At 39.4% G+C, this 18,285-nt stretch overlaps 1 protein-coding gene across 1 annotated transcript in view; it reads left to right on the forward strand.

The window, feature by feature from the left end:
* The first annotated feature begins 1,144 nt into the window (after nucleotides 1-1,144).
* dag1 (dystroglycan 1) overlaps nucleotides 1,145-18,285 on the forward strand; it is a 70,992-nt gene continuing 53,851 nt past the window's right edge. The window contains exon 1 of the mRNA XM_055010441.1: nucleotides 1,145-1,500. The gene's annotated coding sequence lies outside the window, so the exon portion shown is untranslated. The remainder of the gene's footprint in view (nucleotides 1,501-18,285) is intronic.

Genomic DNA, 18,285 nt, shown 5'->3' on the forward strand with positions numbered 1-18,285 from the left:
GACTCCTATACTTGCAGCCATAATTAGTGGTACTATGACTCCTGCTATATTTGCAGCCATAATTAGGGGTACTATGACTCCTTCGATACCTCCTGATTACTGGTACTACGACTCTTTTATACTTGCAGCCATAATTAGTGGTACTATGGTTCCTTCTATACATGCAGCCGTGATCAGTGGTACTATGACTCCTACTATACCTCCTGATTAGTGGTACTATGACTCCTATACTTGCAGCCATAATTAGTGGTTTTATGACTCCTTCTATACCTGCAGCCATAATTAGTGGTACTATGACTCCTTCTATACTTGCAGCCATAATTAGTGGTACTATGACTCCTTCTGTACCTCCTGATTAGTGGTACTATGACTCCTATACTTGCAGCCATAATTAGTGGTTTTATGACTCCTTCTATACCTGCAGCCATAATTAGTGGTACTATGACTCCTTCTATACTTGCAGCCATAATTAGTGGTACTATGACTCCTTCTGTACCTCCTGATTAGTGGTACTATGACTCCTATACTTGCAGCCATAATTAGTGGTTTTATGACTCCTTCTATACCTGCAGCCATAATTAGTGGTACTATGGCTTATTGTCTATGTCATTTTTGTCAAGTCTCACAGTCAGATTTTTCAGCTCCTGTGTTCGATTATTTTCCACATGGAGCCATGATGCATACATAGACAGTCCATAGGTTCTGAACTGACCAGTAGAATCATTTTCATGCAGCTTGAGTGTTTCTCGAGACAATTTTCGGTTAAATTATAAACTGAACAAGAACAAATGTAAATGTCAAACATGTTATCCCTGATGAATGCACGTTTCCCTCGGAGCCAATCAGATCTCACTTCACCACCTATGAGAATCACGGCAGTGCTCAGGTATGGATGTCAGCCGCGCGGATCGATGGCATCATCATAACTCCATCTGAGCGAACGCGATCGATTAATCGGCGGGTGATCGGGGAGCGTGGCTGCGGGGACAGGAGAGGAGCGGGTGGGAGATGAGAAGAAGCGAGGATCCAGGAGAGTGAATGAAAGCGGTGGAGGGAGTGTAGGGGGAGGCGGTTTGGGGGAGGAGTAATTCAGAGAATGCAAGGCTGCTCCCTCCTCCTCCTCCGACTGGAGATTCATCCTTCAGCTCGGCAGCGGACATTTGCGTGGAGGACCTCGGCCGAGCGGGACGTGTGGAGCCGCGGAGGTCCGACAGCAGCAGCCTGAGAGCGGCTGCAGAGCTCCGATTATCCTCCTTTTCTATTTTCACCGCCGCAGATCCGCTTTTTTACGCACCAGGATTCTCCACTAGCTGCATCTTCTAATTCTTCTTCTGGTGTTTTTCCTCATAAAACATTTTCCACCGGAGAGTTCCACCCTCCTCTGGCTCTAACTTTGGAGGAGATCCGACACCGAGCCTATATTTGGGAGAAGGAAAGCAGGAAAACCGATCCGCCGCCACCGAGGATTTACCGACAGGATATAAACCGGAGGAGCTGACGGTCAGTTTGCTCTCTTTAAATCTCGCCTCTGTTGTTTGTGCTTTTGTTTGCTGGATCCGCGGCTTCATTTTCCGCCGCAGCTGCTGTGGAAACGCGCATTCCAACTGTCGGTCCGCGGATTGTTGTGCTTCTCAGCCCCGACGTGAAATCCGGTGCGTTCGGTGACGCATCGCCGGGTTTTGGAGACGCCGCGGCGGCGCAGCTCTCCGCGGTGACTCGGGGATATTTTTAGGTGTTATTAGCTGCTCGCTGCGTGGCTGCTCGCCCCGGCGTCCTGTCTCCTTCCCTCCTCGCCTCCTCGCCTCCTTCCTCCTCTCCTCTCCTCTCCGTTCTCCGGACAGCTGGAGCCGCACCGGGGCTCGTTCCTCCGGCCCCGACACCGAACAGGTGCATTTTACAGCCCAAACAGTCCCTCGGGGACCTCCTTAGAAAGAGTGTTTATTTTTGGCACCCCGGAGCCCCGGTGTGCTGCTGCGTCCTCTGCCCGGCCAGCGGAGCTCTCTGCTCGGCTGGAAGTTGGTTAAAGTGCCGCTGGAGGTGGACTGGGACCGGGGGCGGACCCGGAGCTCGTTAGGGGCTCCTCCGGGCTGTGATGAGCCGCAGGAGGTTTGGAGGTGACGGAGGTGAAGCTCCGGAGGCTCCGCGTCGTGATTCCGCTCACGTCCGCGGTGCCATGGAGACGTTTGACGGCTGCCGCGGTGCGTCTCCTCCGGCCGGGAAGAGTTGATCCGAGCCCCGGTGAGGAGCTCCAGAAGGAGGCAGGAGCAGCAGGAGGCAGGGTTCCAGAGAGATGGAAACATTTACAGGCTAATAAATGAGGTGATCCGAGGATTTCCATGAATATTTAGTGGGTTTTTAGAGTAAAACAAGAAGCTTGAATCATCAGCTGGTGTTTTTGGTCATTATAGTGGCGGAATTTACTATTTTCAAGCAAAGATGAAACATTTACAGCTTAAATCAGATTAAATGTGATGATTCGATGCTTTTCTTTGTCATATTTTACTCTAAACTGGATGTTTTAGGTGTTTTGGACTGTTCCATCTTCTAGTTTGAGCACTATTTTAAACCATTTTAAGTATAAATTGAACAGTTACAGGCTAATAAATGGGGTGATCTGAGGATTTCCATGAATATTTAGTGGGTTTTTAGAGTAAAACAAGAAGCAAATGACCAGCTGGTAGTTTGGTCCATTACAGTGGTGGATTTTACTGGTTTTGGTCATTTTGTGAAGGGATTTTCAAGCAAAGACCGCACATTTACGGGTTAAAACTCCTCAGATGTGATGATTTGATGCTTTTCTTTGTCATATCTAACTAAAAAGTGAGTATTTAGGGTGTTTTGGACTGTTCCATCTGGTATTTTGGGCAGTTATAGTGACTGATTTCACTATTTTCTGACATTTTATTGCCACATTTTCAAGCTTTTCTTCATCATATCTGACAGAAAACTGTGTATTTTGGAGTTTTGGTCCATTACAGTGGCTGGTTTTACTATATTTAGTAATTTTGTTGAGGAATTTTCAGGCAAAGATGGAACTTTTACTGGTTAAAACTCCTCAGATGTGATGATTTGATGCTTTTCTTTGTCATATTTTACTCAAAACTCAGTATTTTGGGTGTTTTGGGCTGTAATTTGGACAGTTATAGTGGCTGATTTCACTATTTCCATCATTTTGTGGAGGGATTTTCAAGCTAAGATTAAACATTTACAGGTTAAATCTCGTCAGATGTGATAATTTGATGCTTTTCTTTGTCAAATCTGACTGAAATCTGGATATTTAATGTGTTTTTGAGAGGAAAATAAGCAGTTTGAATGACCAGCTGGTATTTTGGGCGGTTATAGTGGCTGCTTTTACTATTTTCTGACACTTTATTGATATATTTTCAAGCAAAGATCAAACATTTACAGATTGAAGCTCCTCAGATGTGATGATTTCACCATTATCTGCCATTCAGAAATTAAATATTTGGTGCTTGTCTTGGTCATATCCAAATTAAAATGGATTATATTATAGTTTTGGACGGTACAACAAGCTCTTTGATGGATAATCATGGAGTTTGGGAAGTTATTGTGGCAGTTTTTACTATTTTCTGTCATTTTATTGATGTATTTACAAGCACAGATTGGGCATTTGCAGGTTATCAGGTTAAATCTCCTCAAACGTGATGATTTGATGCTTTTTTTGGTCACATTTTACTCAAAAATGAATATTTAGTGTGTTTTCGACTGTTATATCTTTTATTTTGGCCTATTAAAGAGCCTGATTTCACTATTTTCTGCCATTTTATTGGCATATTTTCAATTAAAAACTAAATATTTGGTGCTTGTCTTGGTCATATCCAACTGAAAACTGATTATTGTGTAGTTTTGGATGGTAAAACAAACTCTTCGATGCTTATATCTTGTATTTTGGGCAGTTACTGTGGCTGTTTTCTCTATTTTGTTGCCACATTTTCAAAGATTGCATATTTACAGGTTAAAGCTCCTCAAACGAGATGATTTGATGCTTTTCTTTGTCACATCTGATTGAAAACTGAATATTTTGGGTGTTTTGAACTTTAAAACACGCTATTTGATGCATCATCTTGTGATTTGGTGAAGAATACTGGACTATTTTCATGATTTTTCTACTGAAAACTGGATTTTTTGGCTTCTGAGGTGTAAAACAATCTTTCCGAATCTGTCATCCTGTAATTTGTGGCTGTTTTCACTATTTTGGAACCTTTTATGGCCCAATTATTAAATTAGAGACTAAACATTTACAAGCTGAAGTTCATAACAGGCTACTTTAACACGCCATGCTGTAATTTGAGGAATTATAGCGACTCTTTTACCATTTTATTGACATGTTTTCAATCAGTAACTGAACATTTAGAGGTTGAACCTGCTCAGAAGTCATGATTTGATGCTTTTCTTGGTCATATTTGACTTAAAACTAAATATTTTTGCCTCCTGAACTGTTAAACAAGCAATTTAAATGCGTCATCTTGTACTCTTGGGGGAAAAACAGGACATTTTCACTGTTTTCTTATATTTTATTGACAGATTTTCAATCAGAAACTAAACATTTACAGGTTAAAGCGCTTCAGATGTGCTGATTTGATGCTTTTCTTTGTCGTATTTGACTTAAAAATGAAATATTTTAGGGTTTTTGACTGATTCGTCTTGTAATTTTAGCAGTTATAGCAGCTGTTTTCACTTTTTCTGGGAATTTATTGTCAACTTTTCAAGCAGAGACTGGACAAAACAATTATTTTGAGCTTTAGAGGACCTTTTTTACACCATTTACACCAGAATAGTCATGTCATTCTGGTTTTCTCTGTTAAATGTGACTCAGAATTGGATGTTTTCCTGTTCTTAACTGTTAAAGAAGCCATTTGAATGCAGCATCTTGACATTTTTAAGCAGCAGCAAGAACTTTCTGCTATTTTCTGACTGTTTATTGACACATTTTCTATCAAAAACTCATCATTTTCCAGTCAAAGCTCCACAGATGTGATGATTTTGATGCTTTTCTTTGTCACAAACTGAATATTTTGGGGTTCTCGCCTGTAATTGAAGCTATTTTAATGCCTCATCTTGTTATTTGGGGATTTTAGTGGCTGTTTTCTTCTAATTTAAAACACAAGCGTTGGTCTCCTCCAATAAAAACCCTAAAAGCTGGTGTAAAATTACTCCTATAGATGCAGAAATACAGGAGCTGCAACAAATAGTTGATTAGTTAGCACAGAGTTTGATGATCAGTCAGTTTGAATGCTTAAATGTGAATATTTTTCTGTCATTTTTGGCCTTTAGAGGACCTTTATTCACCATTTTCTGACCAAACAGCTAATCCATTAACCCAGAAAATAATCAATATTTGCAGCTTTTTTGGAGACAAGGCACAAATTGGTGCTTACCAATTCGATTAGTTGGTATTTAATTTGATAATCAGTCCAAATTCTGTGATTGCAGCTCCATAAATGTGAATATTGTTCTGGTTTCTTTCTTCCTCAACAACACATTTTCAGCTTTTTTCACCATTTTCTGACATTTTCACATTGTCGTGCTGCTGGAGCTTTTCCAAGCTTCTCGTGGCGTTTCTTAGCTGAAGCCGAGCTGGAAGCTTGGGGTCACGGTTCTTCAGGTTCCAGAGGTGTTTTCTGTAAATGTCATCGGCCCCACAGATAAATTAAAGGACTGTGCCGCTGGGTAATGGGCTATTTGGAGGTTCGGAGTGATCCCATGGGTGCTATTATTCTCTGTCTGAGGCCCGGAGAGCAGCCGGTGTCCAGCTCCACTTGCTTTCCCATCAGATCGATGCCTCCTCAGAGCTCCACCGTGGATCAGCCGACATGTAGACGACTTTAATGTGAGCACAGAACGCAATTAGTTTCCCTCCAATCAGGACGCCGTGTTTCTGCTCCTCGCTGTTCTTTCATTCTCTGTGATTCAGGCGTTAAAACGTGTTCGAGATGCTCAGAAAGCACTGATTACTGTAGAAACCAGCTGCAGCTGCTGATTGTTTTCATTATTTGTGGCTTTAAAAGTTTCAAACAAAGTCGTACCAACTGGAAAAACTGCATTTATAAGGAAAATTTCGATGCAAGATGAGAGTTTTTGAAATGTTCTCCCTCTGCTTTTGGTGGTTTTGTGTCTTTTTTGTGATTTTGTGTGTCTTTTTTGTGCTTTAGTGTCTCGTTTTTGTGATTTTGTGTCTTTTTTTGTGATTTTGTCTCTTTTTTGTGCTTTAGTGTCTCGTTTTTGTGATTTTTCTGTCTTGTTTTTGCAGTTTTGTGTCTTGTTTTGCTGATCTTGTTCCTAGCTTTTGTCATCTGTTTTTGTGACAGTTTTGTCTGTTTGTTGTCATGTTACCTCCACACACTACAGATATTTATCTATCTCCATGTTTCCAGACTTTTCCTCTCTACTCTGCTCATCATCAGTAGAAAGATGTTTCACCATGCTGAATGTATCTTTAAGCTGTTTGACTACATCTTTTAGTCTTTTGGGGAATTAAAGTGGCTGTTTTCACTACTTTCTGACATTTTATTGACAAATTTCCAATCAGAGACTAAACATTTTCAGGCTAAACCTCGTCAAATGTTATAATTTGACGTTTTTCTTTGTCATATGTGACAAAAAAAATCTATATTTTGGACTTTTGGAGTGTTGAATAAAATATTTGATGACATAGTTTTCCTATTTTGAGACATTGAAGTAGCTGTTTTTGATGTTTTCTGACATTTTATTGACCGTTTCTGAACATTTTCAGGCTAAACCTCCTCAGATGTTATAATTAGATGCTTTTCTTGGCCAGATCTGACTAAACTGAAGCGTCTTCTTCGTTGGTGTTTGGGGGAAAGTTGCCTGTTTTGGACACGAGTTGCTGTTTTAACGTGTCAGTTTTGCTTCTGCACGAGTTAAAATTGTGTGGAGTGGATTTAAAAGCAGATCAGTACAGCTGCAGTAAATAACTCGTCTGTTTGAGGCTTTAACTGGACGTTCTGCATCGTTTCTACAGAACTGGTCCTTTTAGGGTTCCAGAAACGCCGGTACTTTGTGTGTTTCCGTCTCTGAAAGCCTCCTCAGCCTGGCTAAAAGGTGCGTTTGGAGGCTGGAGAGGTTTTATATTCCCTTCCAGTCATGAGTCGATGTTCTGCGGTTCCTGGAGGAAACCCTGGAATCCTACGGTGGTTTTTGTCTCGTAGTTTTACATAATCCGGGAAGTGCTGAGCAACCGCTGACCCAACATGGCCCCGAAGAGGAAAGAGCTGCACAGATTTATCAATTAGTTATCGATTATTGATGGATTTAAAGGAAGAAGCTGAACGTTTGCAGGTTTAAGGTAGAAAATGTGACGATTGTTTTTCTTTGTCATATGTGACTGAAAACTCAACATTTTGTGGTTTTAAACTGTAAAACAAGCTATTTTGAATGCTGTTTTCACTATTTTCTGTCAATTTATTGACAAATTGTCAAACAAGGACTAAACATTTGCAGGATAAACCTCCTCAGATGTTGTGATTTGATGCTTTTCTTTGCCATATTCAACTCAAAACTGAATATTTTGGTGAACAATTTTGACTCCATTCACTATTTTCTGTCAATTTATTGACAAATTTCCAATCCAAGACTAAATATTTACATGTTCAAGCTCTTTAGATGTGATGATTCGATGCTTTTCTTTGTCATATCTGATAGAATACAGAATATTTTGGAGTTTAGAACCACAAAACAAGCAATTTGAATGGATCATCTTATAATCTGTGTAATTAAAGTGGCTGTTTTTATTATTTTCTGGCAATTTATTGATAAATTTCCAATCAGAGATGAAACATTTAAATGTTAAAGCTCTTTAGATGACATGATTTGATGCTTTTCTTTGTCAAATTTAATTGAAAATTGAATATTTTGGAGTTTTGAACAGTAAAATGAGCTATTTGACTACATCTTTTAGTACTTTCAGAGTTATAGCAGCTGTTTGTCACCATTTTCTAGCCATTTATTGACACATTTTGAATCAAAAACTGACCATTTGTCGGCTAAATGTGATGATTTGATACTTTTCTCTGTCACATCTGTCTGAAAACTGAATATTCTTGAGTTAAGAACCAAAAAACAAGCAATTTGAATGGATCATCTCCTAGTTTGTGGAATTAAAGTGGCTGTTTTTTATTATTTTATGGCAATTTTTTGACAAATTTCCAATCAGAGACGAAACATTTACAGGTTAAAGCTCTTTAGATGACACGATTTGCCGACTTTTTTTGTCAAATTTAAATGAAAATTTAGTATTTTGGAATTTTGACCCATAAAACAAGCTTTGGGGACTTACAGTGGCTGTTCGTCACCATTTTCAGGCAGTTGACACATTTTGAACCAAAAACTGAACATTTGAAGGATAAATGTGATGATTTGATGCTTTTCTTTGTCATTTTTGACTGAAAACTGAATATTTTGAAATTCTGCACCATAAAAATATGCAGTTTGAATGGATATTCTCCTAATTTGGGGAATTATAGTGGCTGTTTTTTCTCTGTAAATCCAACAAGGCTTTCAGTTTCATCACGAGATTTTCATGGAAACCCAGCAGCAGACTGTAGACCCTCATGTTCCTCCTCTTCCTCTCTAAGCTACTCCTAAATCGACATCGTCCTAAACAGGATGGAGTCTTCGTGTCGTAGAAACTCCTTCTCACTACTCAGATGTCAGGACAGATAAATATATTTTCTTTTGTCTTTGAGAGGAGTCGTGGAGTGAAATCCTGCTCTACGTCTCTGGTAGGTGAGGTTTAGATCCGTCTCCTGGAGGGTTTGTGGGCTCAAACCGGGGCTGAAGCATCTCCAGCGTTGGCTCTGGTTCCGTCTCCGTGAGTCACCGAACGGTCGGCTCTTCAGAAGGTGTGGGACGGCGGCTATTCTTAGTCCGGCTTCAGCTCTGGCTGCTGACGGGAAGCAGGAGGTCTGAGAGCGTTTTGGGATGGAGAGCTGCTCAAGTTTTTGTTGCCGTTGTCATGGTTTCAGCGTGCTTTAAAATAGAGGCCAATAAGAACGTAGAATTGAACACTGAACCCCGCAGAGCCTCCAAGCTGCACAACTTCCACGTTTTGGTCCAGTTGAAAGCTCCGTACGGTTTCCTGCTGTTCCTCCAGAGTTCGGTTTGGAGTCAAACATTTGTAATTTTGGTTGGTTGTGAACGATCGACTGGAGCCACGTCAACACCTGTCCACTGAAAATAAGCACTACATCCTAAAAAATATACAGGATTTTGGAGTTCTGAACCGTAAAACAAGCTGTTTGAACACGTCTTCTTGTAATTTGGTGGATTATAGTGGCTGTTTTTGATCTTTTCTGGCGTTTTCTTGACAAATTTGTGATTCTAAACAAAACATTTGCAAGCTAAATCCCCTTTTAGATGTGGTGATTTGATGCTTTTCTTTAATACTTTGGACTTTTGGAGTGTTAAATAAGACATTTGACCGGTATTAATGCGGCTGTTTTCACTATTTTCTGACATTTTGTTGGCATATTTTCTATTCTAAACTAAACATTTGCATCCTAAACTTCCTCAGATGTGATGATGTGTTGGTTTTCTTTGTCATATCTGAGTAAAACTTGAATATTTTGAACTGTAAAACACTATTTGAATACGTCTTCTTGTAATTTTGTTGGATTATAGTGGCTGTTTTTAATGTTTTCTGACATTTACTTGACAAAATTTCAATCACAAACATTTTTAAGTTAAAGCTTGTCTGATGTGATGATTTGTTGGTTTTCTTTATCATATCTGACTGAAAATTGAGTATTTTACAGAGAAAGGCTGTAAAACACGCTGTTTGACTACATCTTGTAGAGCTTTGGGAGATTAAAGTGGCAGTTTTCACTATTTTCTGACATTCATTGACAATTTCTCAACATAAACATTTTCAGGCTAAACCTCCTCAGATGTGATGATTTGTTGGTTTTCTTTGTCATATCTGACTGAAACTGAATACTTGAATGCATCTTCTTGTAATTTGGTGGATAATTGTGGCTGTTTTCATGTTTCCTTTCATTTTACTGACATTTTTAATCAAAGATGAAACATTTACAGGCTAAATTTCGTCAAATGTGATGATTTGATGCTTTGTCGTATCTGGTTGAAAATTGAATATCTTACAGATTTAGGCTGTAAAACACACTATTTGACTACATATTTTTGTAATTTTTGAGATTAAAGCGGCTGTTTTCACTATTTTCTGACATTTATTGACTGTTTCTCAAGATAAACTAAACATTTACAAGCTTTTCTTTGTTATATGTGACAGAAACTGAATATTTTTGGCCTTTCGAACTGTAAAACGCGATTTGACTTTATCATTTTGCACTTTGGGGAGTTATAGCGGCTGTTTTCACTATTTTCTGACTTTTATTGACAAATTTCCAATCAAAGACTAAACATTTGCAGGCTAAACCTTCTCAAATGTTATGATTTGATGCATTTCTTTGTCATATGTGACTGAAAACTGAATATTCTTGACTTTTGGACTGTAAAACCAACAAATGTTGAAGTATAAACTAAACATTTCCAAGTTAAAGCTCCTTAGATAAGATTAATTGATGCTTTTCTTTGTCATATCTGACTGAAAACTGAATATTTTAGAGATTTAAACAGTAAAACCAGCTGTCTGGATGCATCATCTTGTCATATTTTGAAGAATATTGGGCCATTTTTACTATTTTCTGATGTTTTATTGATAGATTTTAAGTTCAGAGACTGAGGATCCTTTCAGAGCAGAAGCTTCGGCTTGAGTTCCTCGTTCTACCAGCTGCAGTAAACACCGGCGTGTGAAGGAACTCTGGCTGGACATGTGTTTTCTCTTCCACTGCGAGCTCAGCTGTGCTCGCTGACAAATGTGAAGCGTGATCTAAGCCGTGGGTGGATTCTTACGGTGACTCACTGTGCCGCCCGGCAACAGGAATAACCCTCCTGAATTTATATCTCTCATATCCGCTTCCATTTTTCACCTGACAAGCTGTTACCCCGCTGCGTCTGGCCTTTACTTTGGATTTTATAATAATAGGTTTATGTATGTCGCTCTGTGTTTTGACTGATGAAGCAAAAACAAGGTTCCTCAACGACAGCGTAGCGACAAGAAGCCAGACAGGAAGGCGAAATGGTGAAATGATGGTAGCGTTAAAATAAGAAAACAAAAGACACAAAAACAGAAAACACAACATACACTACATTGCCAAAAGTATTCGCTCACCTGCCTTGATTCGCATATGAACATAAGTGACATCCCATTCCTAATCCATAGGGTTCAACATGACGTCTGTCCACCCTTTGCAGCTAGAACAGCTTCAACTCTTCTGGGAAGGCTGTCCACAAGGTTTAGGAGTGTGTTTATGGGAATTTTTGACCATTCTTCCAGAAGCACATTTGTGAGGTCACACACTGATGTTGGACCAGAAGGTCTGGCTCTCAGTCTCTGCTCTAATTCATCCCAAAGGTGTTCTATTGGGTTGAGGTCAGGACTCTGTGCAGGCCAGTCAAGTTCATCCACACCAGACTCTGTCATCCATGTCTTTATGGACCTTGCTTTGTGCACTGGTGCACAGTCATGTTGGAAGAGGAAGGACCAGCTCCAAACTGTTCCCACAAAGTTGGGAGCATGGAATTGTCCAAAATGTCTTGGTCTGCTGAAGCATTCAGAGTTCCTTTCACTGGAACTAAGGGTCCAAGCCCAGCTCCTGAAAAACAAGCCCACACCATAATCCCCCCTCCACCAAACTTTACACTTGGCACAATGCAGTCCCACAAGTATGGTTCTCCTGACAACCACCAAACCCAGACTGGTCCATCAGATTGCCAGATGGAGAAGCGTGATTGGTCACTCCAGAGAAGGCGTCTCCACTGCTCTAGAGTCCAGTGGTGGCTGCTTTACACCACTGCATCCCACGCTTTGCATTGCACTTGGTGATGTATGGCTTGGATGCAGCTGCTGGGCCATGGAAACCCATTCCATGAAGCTCTCTGCTGAAGCACTGTTCTGGAGCTAATCTGAAGGCCACATGAAGTTTGAAGGTCTGTAGTGATTGACTCTGCAGAAAGTTGGCCACCTCTTGGCACTATGCTCCTCAGCATCCATCAGTTTACGTGTCCTACCACTTGGTGGCTGAGTTGCTGTCGTTCCCACACACTTCCACTTTCTTATAATACAGCTGACAGTTGACTGTGGAATATTTAGGAGCCAGGAAATGTCACGACTGGATTTGTTGCGCATGCAGGTGGCATCCTATCACAGTTCCATGCTGGAATTTACTGAGCTCCTGAGAGTGAGTCATTCTTTCACAAATGTTTGTAAAAGCAGTCTGCAGCCTAGGTGCTGGATTTTATACACCTGTGGACATGGAAGTGATTGGAACACCTGATTCTGATTATTTGGATGGATGAGCAAATACTTTTGGTAATATAGTGTAGATACCATAATTAAAAACAACATGAACATAATTAAGCAATGGGGTTGTTAATGATTAACTGATTAAAAAAAGAAGAAGGTCGTGCATGTTGGAAAACATCCTGTAGATCAGCTGTGGTATCTTTGGTGCTCAAAGGAGGCATGAATGGGAAAAGACACAAAACTATTGCAAGAACACACAAAACTAATGCAAAAACACACAAAAATACTGCAAAATAACAAAAAATGACTGCAAACACTGCAGCTAAAGTGTTGCTCTGGGAGACGGAGGAGGAATCCGGCCAGCCCATAATGAGCGATCAGCGCTGCTAACCGCCCAGGCCTGCATGTCGCTGATAGGAATGTTCTCGTTCCGACGCTGTCATCTCCACCTTCGGACTGGAGGACGGTGCTTCTGAAGCAGCTGTTAGCCGAACCGTCTGCTGTTCCTGTCCAGATGAAGCTCATATCTCCACCCGGTGTGTGTGTGAGTGTGTGTCGGTGCAGTAATTAGTTCTGGGGCATTAGCTACTTATCAGCGGACGGTTTTATTAGCCCCCTTGTTTTGACTGGTTAGCCTCCTGGACACGGAGCCAAACGGCACTCCGGGTCGCCCGGTCGACCGTGGAGGAATTTCCACCGCCGCGGCAGAACTTCGACTCCGGGAGAACGGCTGATTGTATGATGTGGCTTTATTAGCCCTCAAATGCTCCCCTTTATGCCCTGAACGTTGCAGAAACGTGGAGGAATTTCACCCGGTTGGCTGCAGTTTGCAGCACATTTTTCTGCTTGTGTTTATTCCGCTAGTAGTTCTGTGGTTTTCCATTCCCAGCAGCAGCAACGATGTTAAAAGAAAAGAAGAAAAAAGCCTCGACACATGCTGAAAGCGAGTTTCCTTCCTCAAATATTTGCAGGCTAAACCTCCTCAGATGTGATGAGTCGATGCTTTTCTGTGTCGTTTCTGACTGAAAGCTCATTATGTTTGAGTTTTAAACTGTCAAATAAGCGATTTGAATGCTTCGTTTTAAGATTTGGGGAATTAAAGTGGCTGTTCATGCTATTTTCTGACGATTTACTGACAAAATTTCAATCAGAAATTAAATATTTACAGGTTAAAAGCCCTTCAGATGTGATGATTTGATGCTTTTCTTTGTCTTATGTGTCTGAAAACTGTATGTTTTCAAGTTTTGAGCTGTTAAACATCAATTTGTTTGCGTCATTTTGCCATTTTTAATGTAGCAGCAGGACGTTTTTGCTGTTTTCCAATGATTTATTGACAAATTTCCAGCTGGAGACTCAATATTTACAGGTAAAACCTCCTGAAATGTTATAGTTTGCTTCACATCTAATGGAAAACCAAATATATTTGAGTTTTCAACACTAAAACATGTGATTTGAAAGCCTCATTTTGAAATTTGGGGAATTATAGCGGCCGTTTTCTCTGTTTTCTGACATTTTAATGCCAAATTTCCAATCAGAGACTAAAAATTTACAGGTTAAACCTCCTTAAATGTTATGATTTGACGCTTTTCTTTTTCACTTCTAATGGAAAACCAAACACTTCTGAGTTTTCAACTCTAAAACAAGCTGTTTGAATGCCTCATTTTGTAATTTTGGGGAATTATAGCGACAGTTTTCACTATTTTATGAACAAATTTTCAATCACAAACTTCATATTTCCAGTTTGAAACCCTTCATATGTGATGATTTGATGCTTTTCTTTGCCGTATCTGACTGAAAACTGAATATTTTAGAGATTTTGAATGCGTCGTCTTGTAATTCGGTGAACAGTAACGAACCTCTTTTCACTCGTTCAAAGAAAGAAGGAAAAAAAACCTTGACACATGCAGAAAGCGAATTTCCATCCTCAGATTTCCGTTTCCTGATGTTCCCTTTTGAAGCGCTGGAGACGCATGTGGAGGCGAGTTGAAGGAATTCAGCTTCACTACAAACAATGTGAAGGCATGCTGCCGCCGTAACCATGGAGACGGGCCTGGCTTCGCCTCCTCGCCCAGCATTTTTAGAGGCTCACAAAAGAGGACATTTATATGATGTTTGTTATAGAAGTAAAATACTGGATTGTTCATCGCTCTTTTGTCTCTTTTTGTTTTGTGTCATTTGTCTGATTCTTTTTGTCATTTTTTCCTTGCTTTTGTCGTTTTGTGTCTCATTTTCAGAATATTTTGTCGTTTTTATTGTTTTTTTGTCTGTTTTTTGTCTGACTTGTTTGTGTCTGATTTTCGTTGTTTTGCTTCTCGTTTTTGTGGTTCTGTTTCTTGTTTTTGTTGTTTTACTTCTTGTTTTTGTCGTTTTGTGTCTCATTTTTGTAATATTTTGTCTTATTTTTGTTGTATCTGTCAGTTGTAATGTGTAAATGATAAACTGAGGCTGAATGTTGTTGAAATTAAATTTTTTTCTTCATAAATTTCAGATTGTTAATGATATTTTGTAAAAAGATAATTCCTTAAATGTGAACTTCTTTGCACTAAAACAGAGGAACCATTAGTAGTTGTGGTTATTTCCAGGTTATTATGCTTTGATTTTACTGGTCTGAATGTGGAACCTGATCTAAAATGAGTTTGACAGTGCTGGTTTATGGTGTTTCGTGCCACTTTTCTCCTCTGCTGCGTTACAAATATCCCTCTTTTCCCCACTGTGTTCATCTGACAGCTTTATAAATGAATATCTGCCACAAAATAGGTGGTAATTCTGTTAAAATCTCACTATCTGAGCTGAAAAAAGAACCAGGCTGCCAAATATTTCATGCTTCCAGCCATTTTCTGCTTTTTCCTTTCAAATGTTTTTAATTTCTTACATTATTTTGTGGTCGTTTTGAAGTTTGGACTGTTGGTTGGATTGTGTGTAGGCGTCACATTGGAGAGATTATCGAACAAATACTTACAGCTCCACGAAATGTTTACAAATGATCCACTTCAGCGAGTTTCAGCAGCAAAATCTATTACATCAGTCGTGATTTTTAAGCTTTTATACTTTAAATGTCCAATATTGTGCCTCTTTTACAGCAAATTACTGAAAGTCTTGCACATCTCAGCATGTTTCACCTTAAAACATCACAGAGATGATTGATTTCACCATTAATATAGAACTCCTGTTTTAGTGTCTGTAGCTTTAATTTTAGGAAGAAGACTCTGCATCTGCGATTGACAGATGAGAGCAAAACAGTTGATCTTTGGACACAATATGAATCCTGTTGGACTAATTTTCAAGTTGTTTTAGGCAAATTTGAATGCATGAAGACTCAGCAGCTTGTTTTAGAGTCATTTTCAACTCATTTTTGACAATTTTGACTATTTTTTTTGTCATTTTGGACAAATTTTGAGTTATTTTGTACACATTTTAATGGATTTAGGACCAGTTTTGAGTTCTTCTGGACAGTTGTCAAGTCATTTTGGACCATTTTCACTTAGTTTTTTGTCATTGTGGACAAATTTTGAGTCATTTTGTACACATTTTAATTAATATTAGAATAGTTTCAACTAATTTTGGGCGGGTTTGAGTCCATGAAGCCTCAGCAGTTTGTATTCAAGTTATTTTAGACTAATTTTGGACTATTTGGACACATTTTCTAAGTCATTTCAGACACATTTTGAGTCCTTGTGGACAGATTTGGAGTCATTTTGGACACATTTTTGTTAATTTTGGACCAGTTTTGGGTCCTTCTGAACAATTTTCAAGTCAGTTTGGCCAGGTTCGAGTGCATGAAGGCTCTTGTGTTCACTCTTACAGAACATTTGGTGAGTTTTGTTCGTGTTTCAGACATTTTAGAGTTAACAGAAGCAGCTGTAGAAGGTAAATTGACCTGCTGAACTGATAGATATCTGCTCGCTCTGACTGGTTCACCTGGAAGTAGCGAGGAGGCGGGGCTATACAGAGCTGGCCTGCTATTGGTTCCCCAGTTTCTAGATTGAAAATCATAAAAATCTTACTGGCTTGTAAAGCTGGGATTATTGTCACTGTTTTTATTTTACACCTACAAGTTTTTAATGCCAACGAACAAAATAAAAGTGTATTTTCTCCTTTAAATATGAGGCCTTTACTGCTGTTTTCATGGCAGGAGTGTTTTTCCGGCAAGGTTTTCGTCCTTCTGTTTGACTTCAGGACCTCAAACTGTTTGTCTCCATTTCAAAAGGCCACAGTGTGTGTCGGTGTGTGTCGGTGTGTGTCGGTGTGTGTCGGTGTGTGGTGTTGACTCAGGCAAACAGCCCAACCTCCACCTGGTCAGCAGCTTTTCACAAATACAACAGCCGGCTGAGGAAACGAGACCTGAGAGAGGCAGACGTGTTAAATCTAACCGTCAAACGCCAGTGTGTGTGTTTGTGTGTTATAGTGTCTGTGTTATAGTGTGTGTGTGTGTGTGTGTGTGTGTGTGTGTGTGTGTGTGTGTGTGTGTGTGTGTGTGTGTGTGTGTGTTATTTGCGTTTTCTCAATGGGCGACATTGTTCAGAGGGCCGTACATCAGTCAAGTCACCTTTATTTATACATAACACGTTTAAGAAAACACAAGTGATTCCATTTGAGGCGTTGACACACAAACACACACACAACCACACACACAAACACATGCTACACAACTCAGCGTTGAATGCTTCACACTCTGCAGGTCCAGACTGGCAAACAGTGACACATTCCAGCAGCAGGATGGAGTCAGAATCAGAAGGTTTTACTGCAGTTTAGCAGCTTTCCACAGACGAGGAATAAGACTTGGTGTGTTACGAACCCAAGCAGCAGCAAAATATAGAAGCCTTTTGATGCATTAGCGCAAATAAAATCCCAAAAATGATTAGAAATAGCACATTTTAGCTGTTTTTTTTGTCATGTGCTCATACAGTCTGTGCAATGAGGCCTTATTAAAAGAGAATAACTCTTTAAAAACAGTAGAAAAATGACAGATTTTCATACAAGTGTTGGATGTAAATTTAACTTCATGCAAATCAATGACTGGAGTGAAAGTTTTTTTTAAATTTTAAATTAAATAGTCGATTTTTGCTTCTCTTTTTGTCTTCTCTGGTAGCAGCGTGACCAAATCTTTGGTTTAGGACCATTGGTTGGACTTTACAAAGCATTAATGTAAAGTTAGCGTTGTTCTTTGCCATATATTGAGTCAATTTGTTGAGCTAATCAAATATTTTTCTGTTTTCTGATCTACAGTCCAGCATGTCTAGTTCACGGTGACAGAAAACAAAGAAAAGCTGCAGTTTATTCCCATTAGAGAAGCTGAAACTGGTGAATTATGGCCTTCTTTAAGTTGATTTTACTTCTTTTTTTGTCTTAAATCTTTGGTTTTGGACCATTGGTTGGGTTTTATGAAGTACTAATGTCAAGTTATTGTTATTTTCTGCCATGTACTTATTTAATTTGTTTAATAATTCAATATTTTTCTTTTTTTCTGACCTACAATCAAACAAATCTAGCTCACAGTGACAGAAAACAGGGAAAAGTTGCACTTTTTCCCCAACAGAGCAGCTGAAACCAGTGAATTATGGCCTTCTTTTCTTGATAATTGGCCATTTAAGTTGATTTACTTCTTTTCTGTCTTTTCTGGTAGCAAATCTTTGATTTTGGATCATCAGTTGAACTTTACAAAGCATTAATGTGAAGTTATTGTTGTTCTTTGCCATGTAATGAGTCAGTTTGTTTAGATAATCAAATATTCTGAGCTATAGTCCAACATATTCAGTTCACAGTGACAGAAAACAGAAAAGCTGCAGTTTTTCCCACTAGAGCAGCTGAAACCAGTGAATTATGGCCTTCTTTTCTTGATAATTACCTTAATGATTTTTCCCTTATCAATAATATTGACCGCTCTAATTGCTTTAGCGTTAAAATGAATTGCTTTCTCTGTC

This window comes from Amphiprion ocellaris, chromosome 5 (assembly GCF_022539595.1).
Source record: "Amphiprion ocellaris isolate individual 3 ecotype Okinawa chromosome 5, ASM2253959v1, whole genome shotgun sequence".
In the NCBI taxonomy this organism is placed as follows: Eukaryota; Metazoa; Chordata; class Actinopteri; family Pomacentridae; genus Amphiprion; species Amphiprion ocellaris.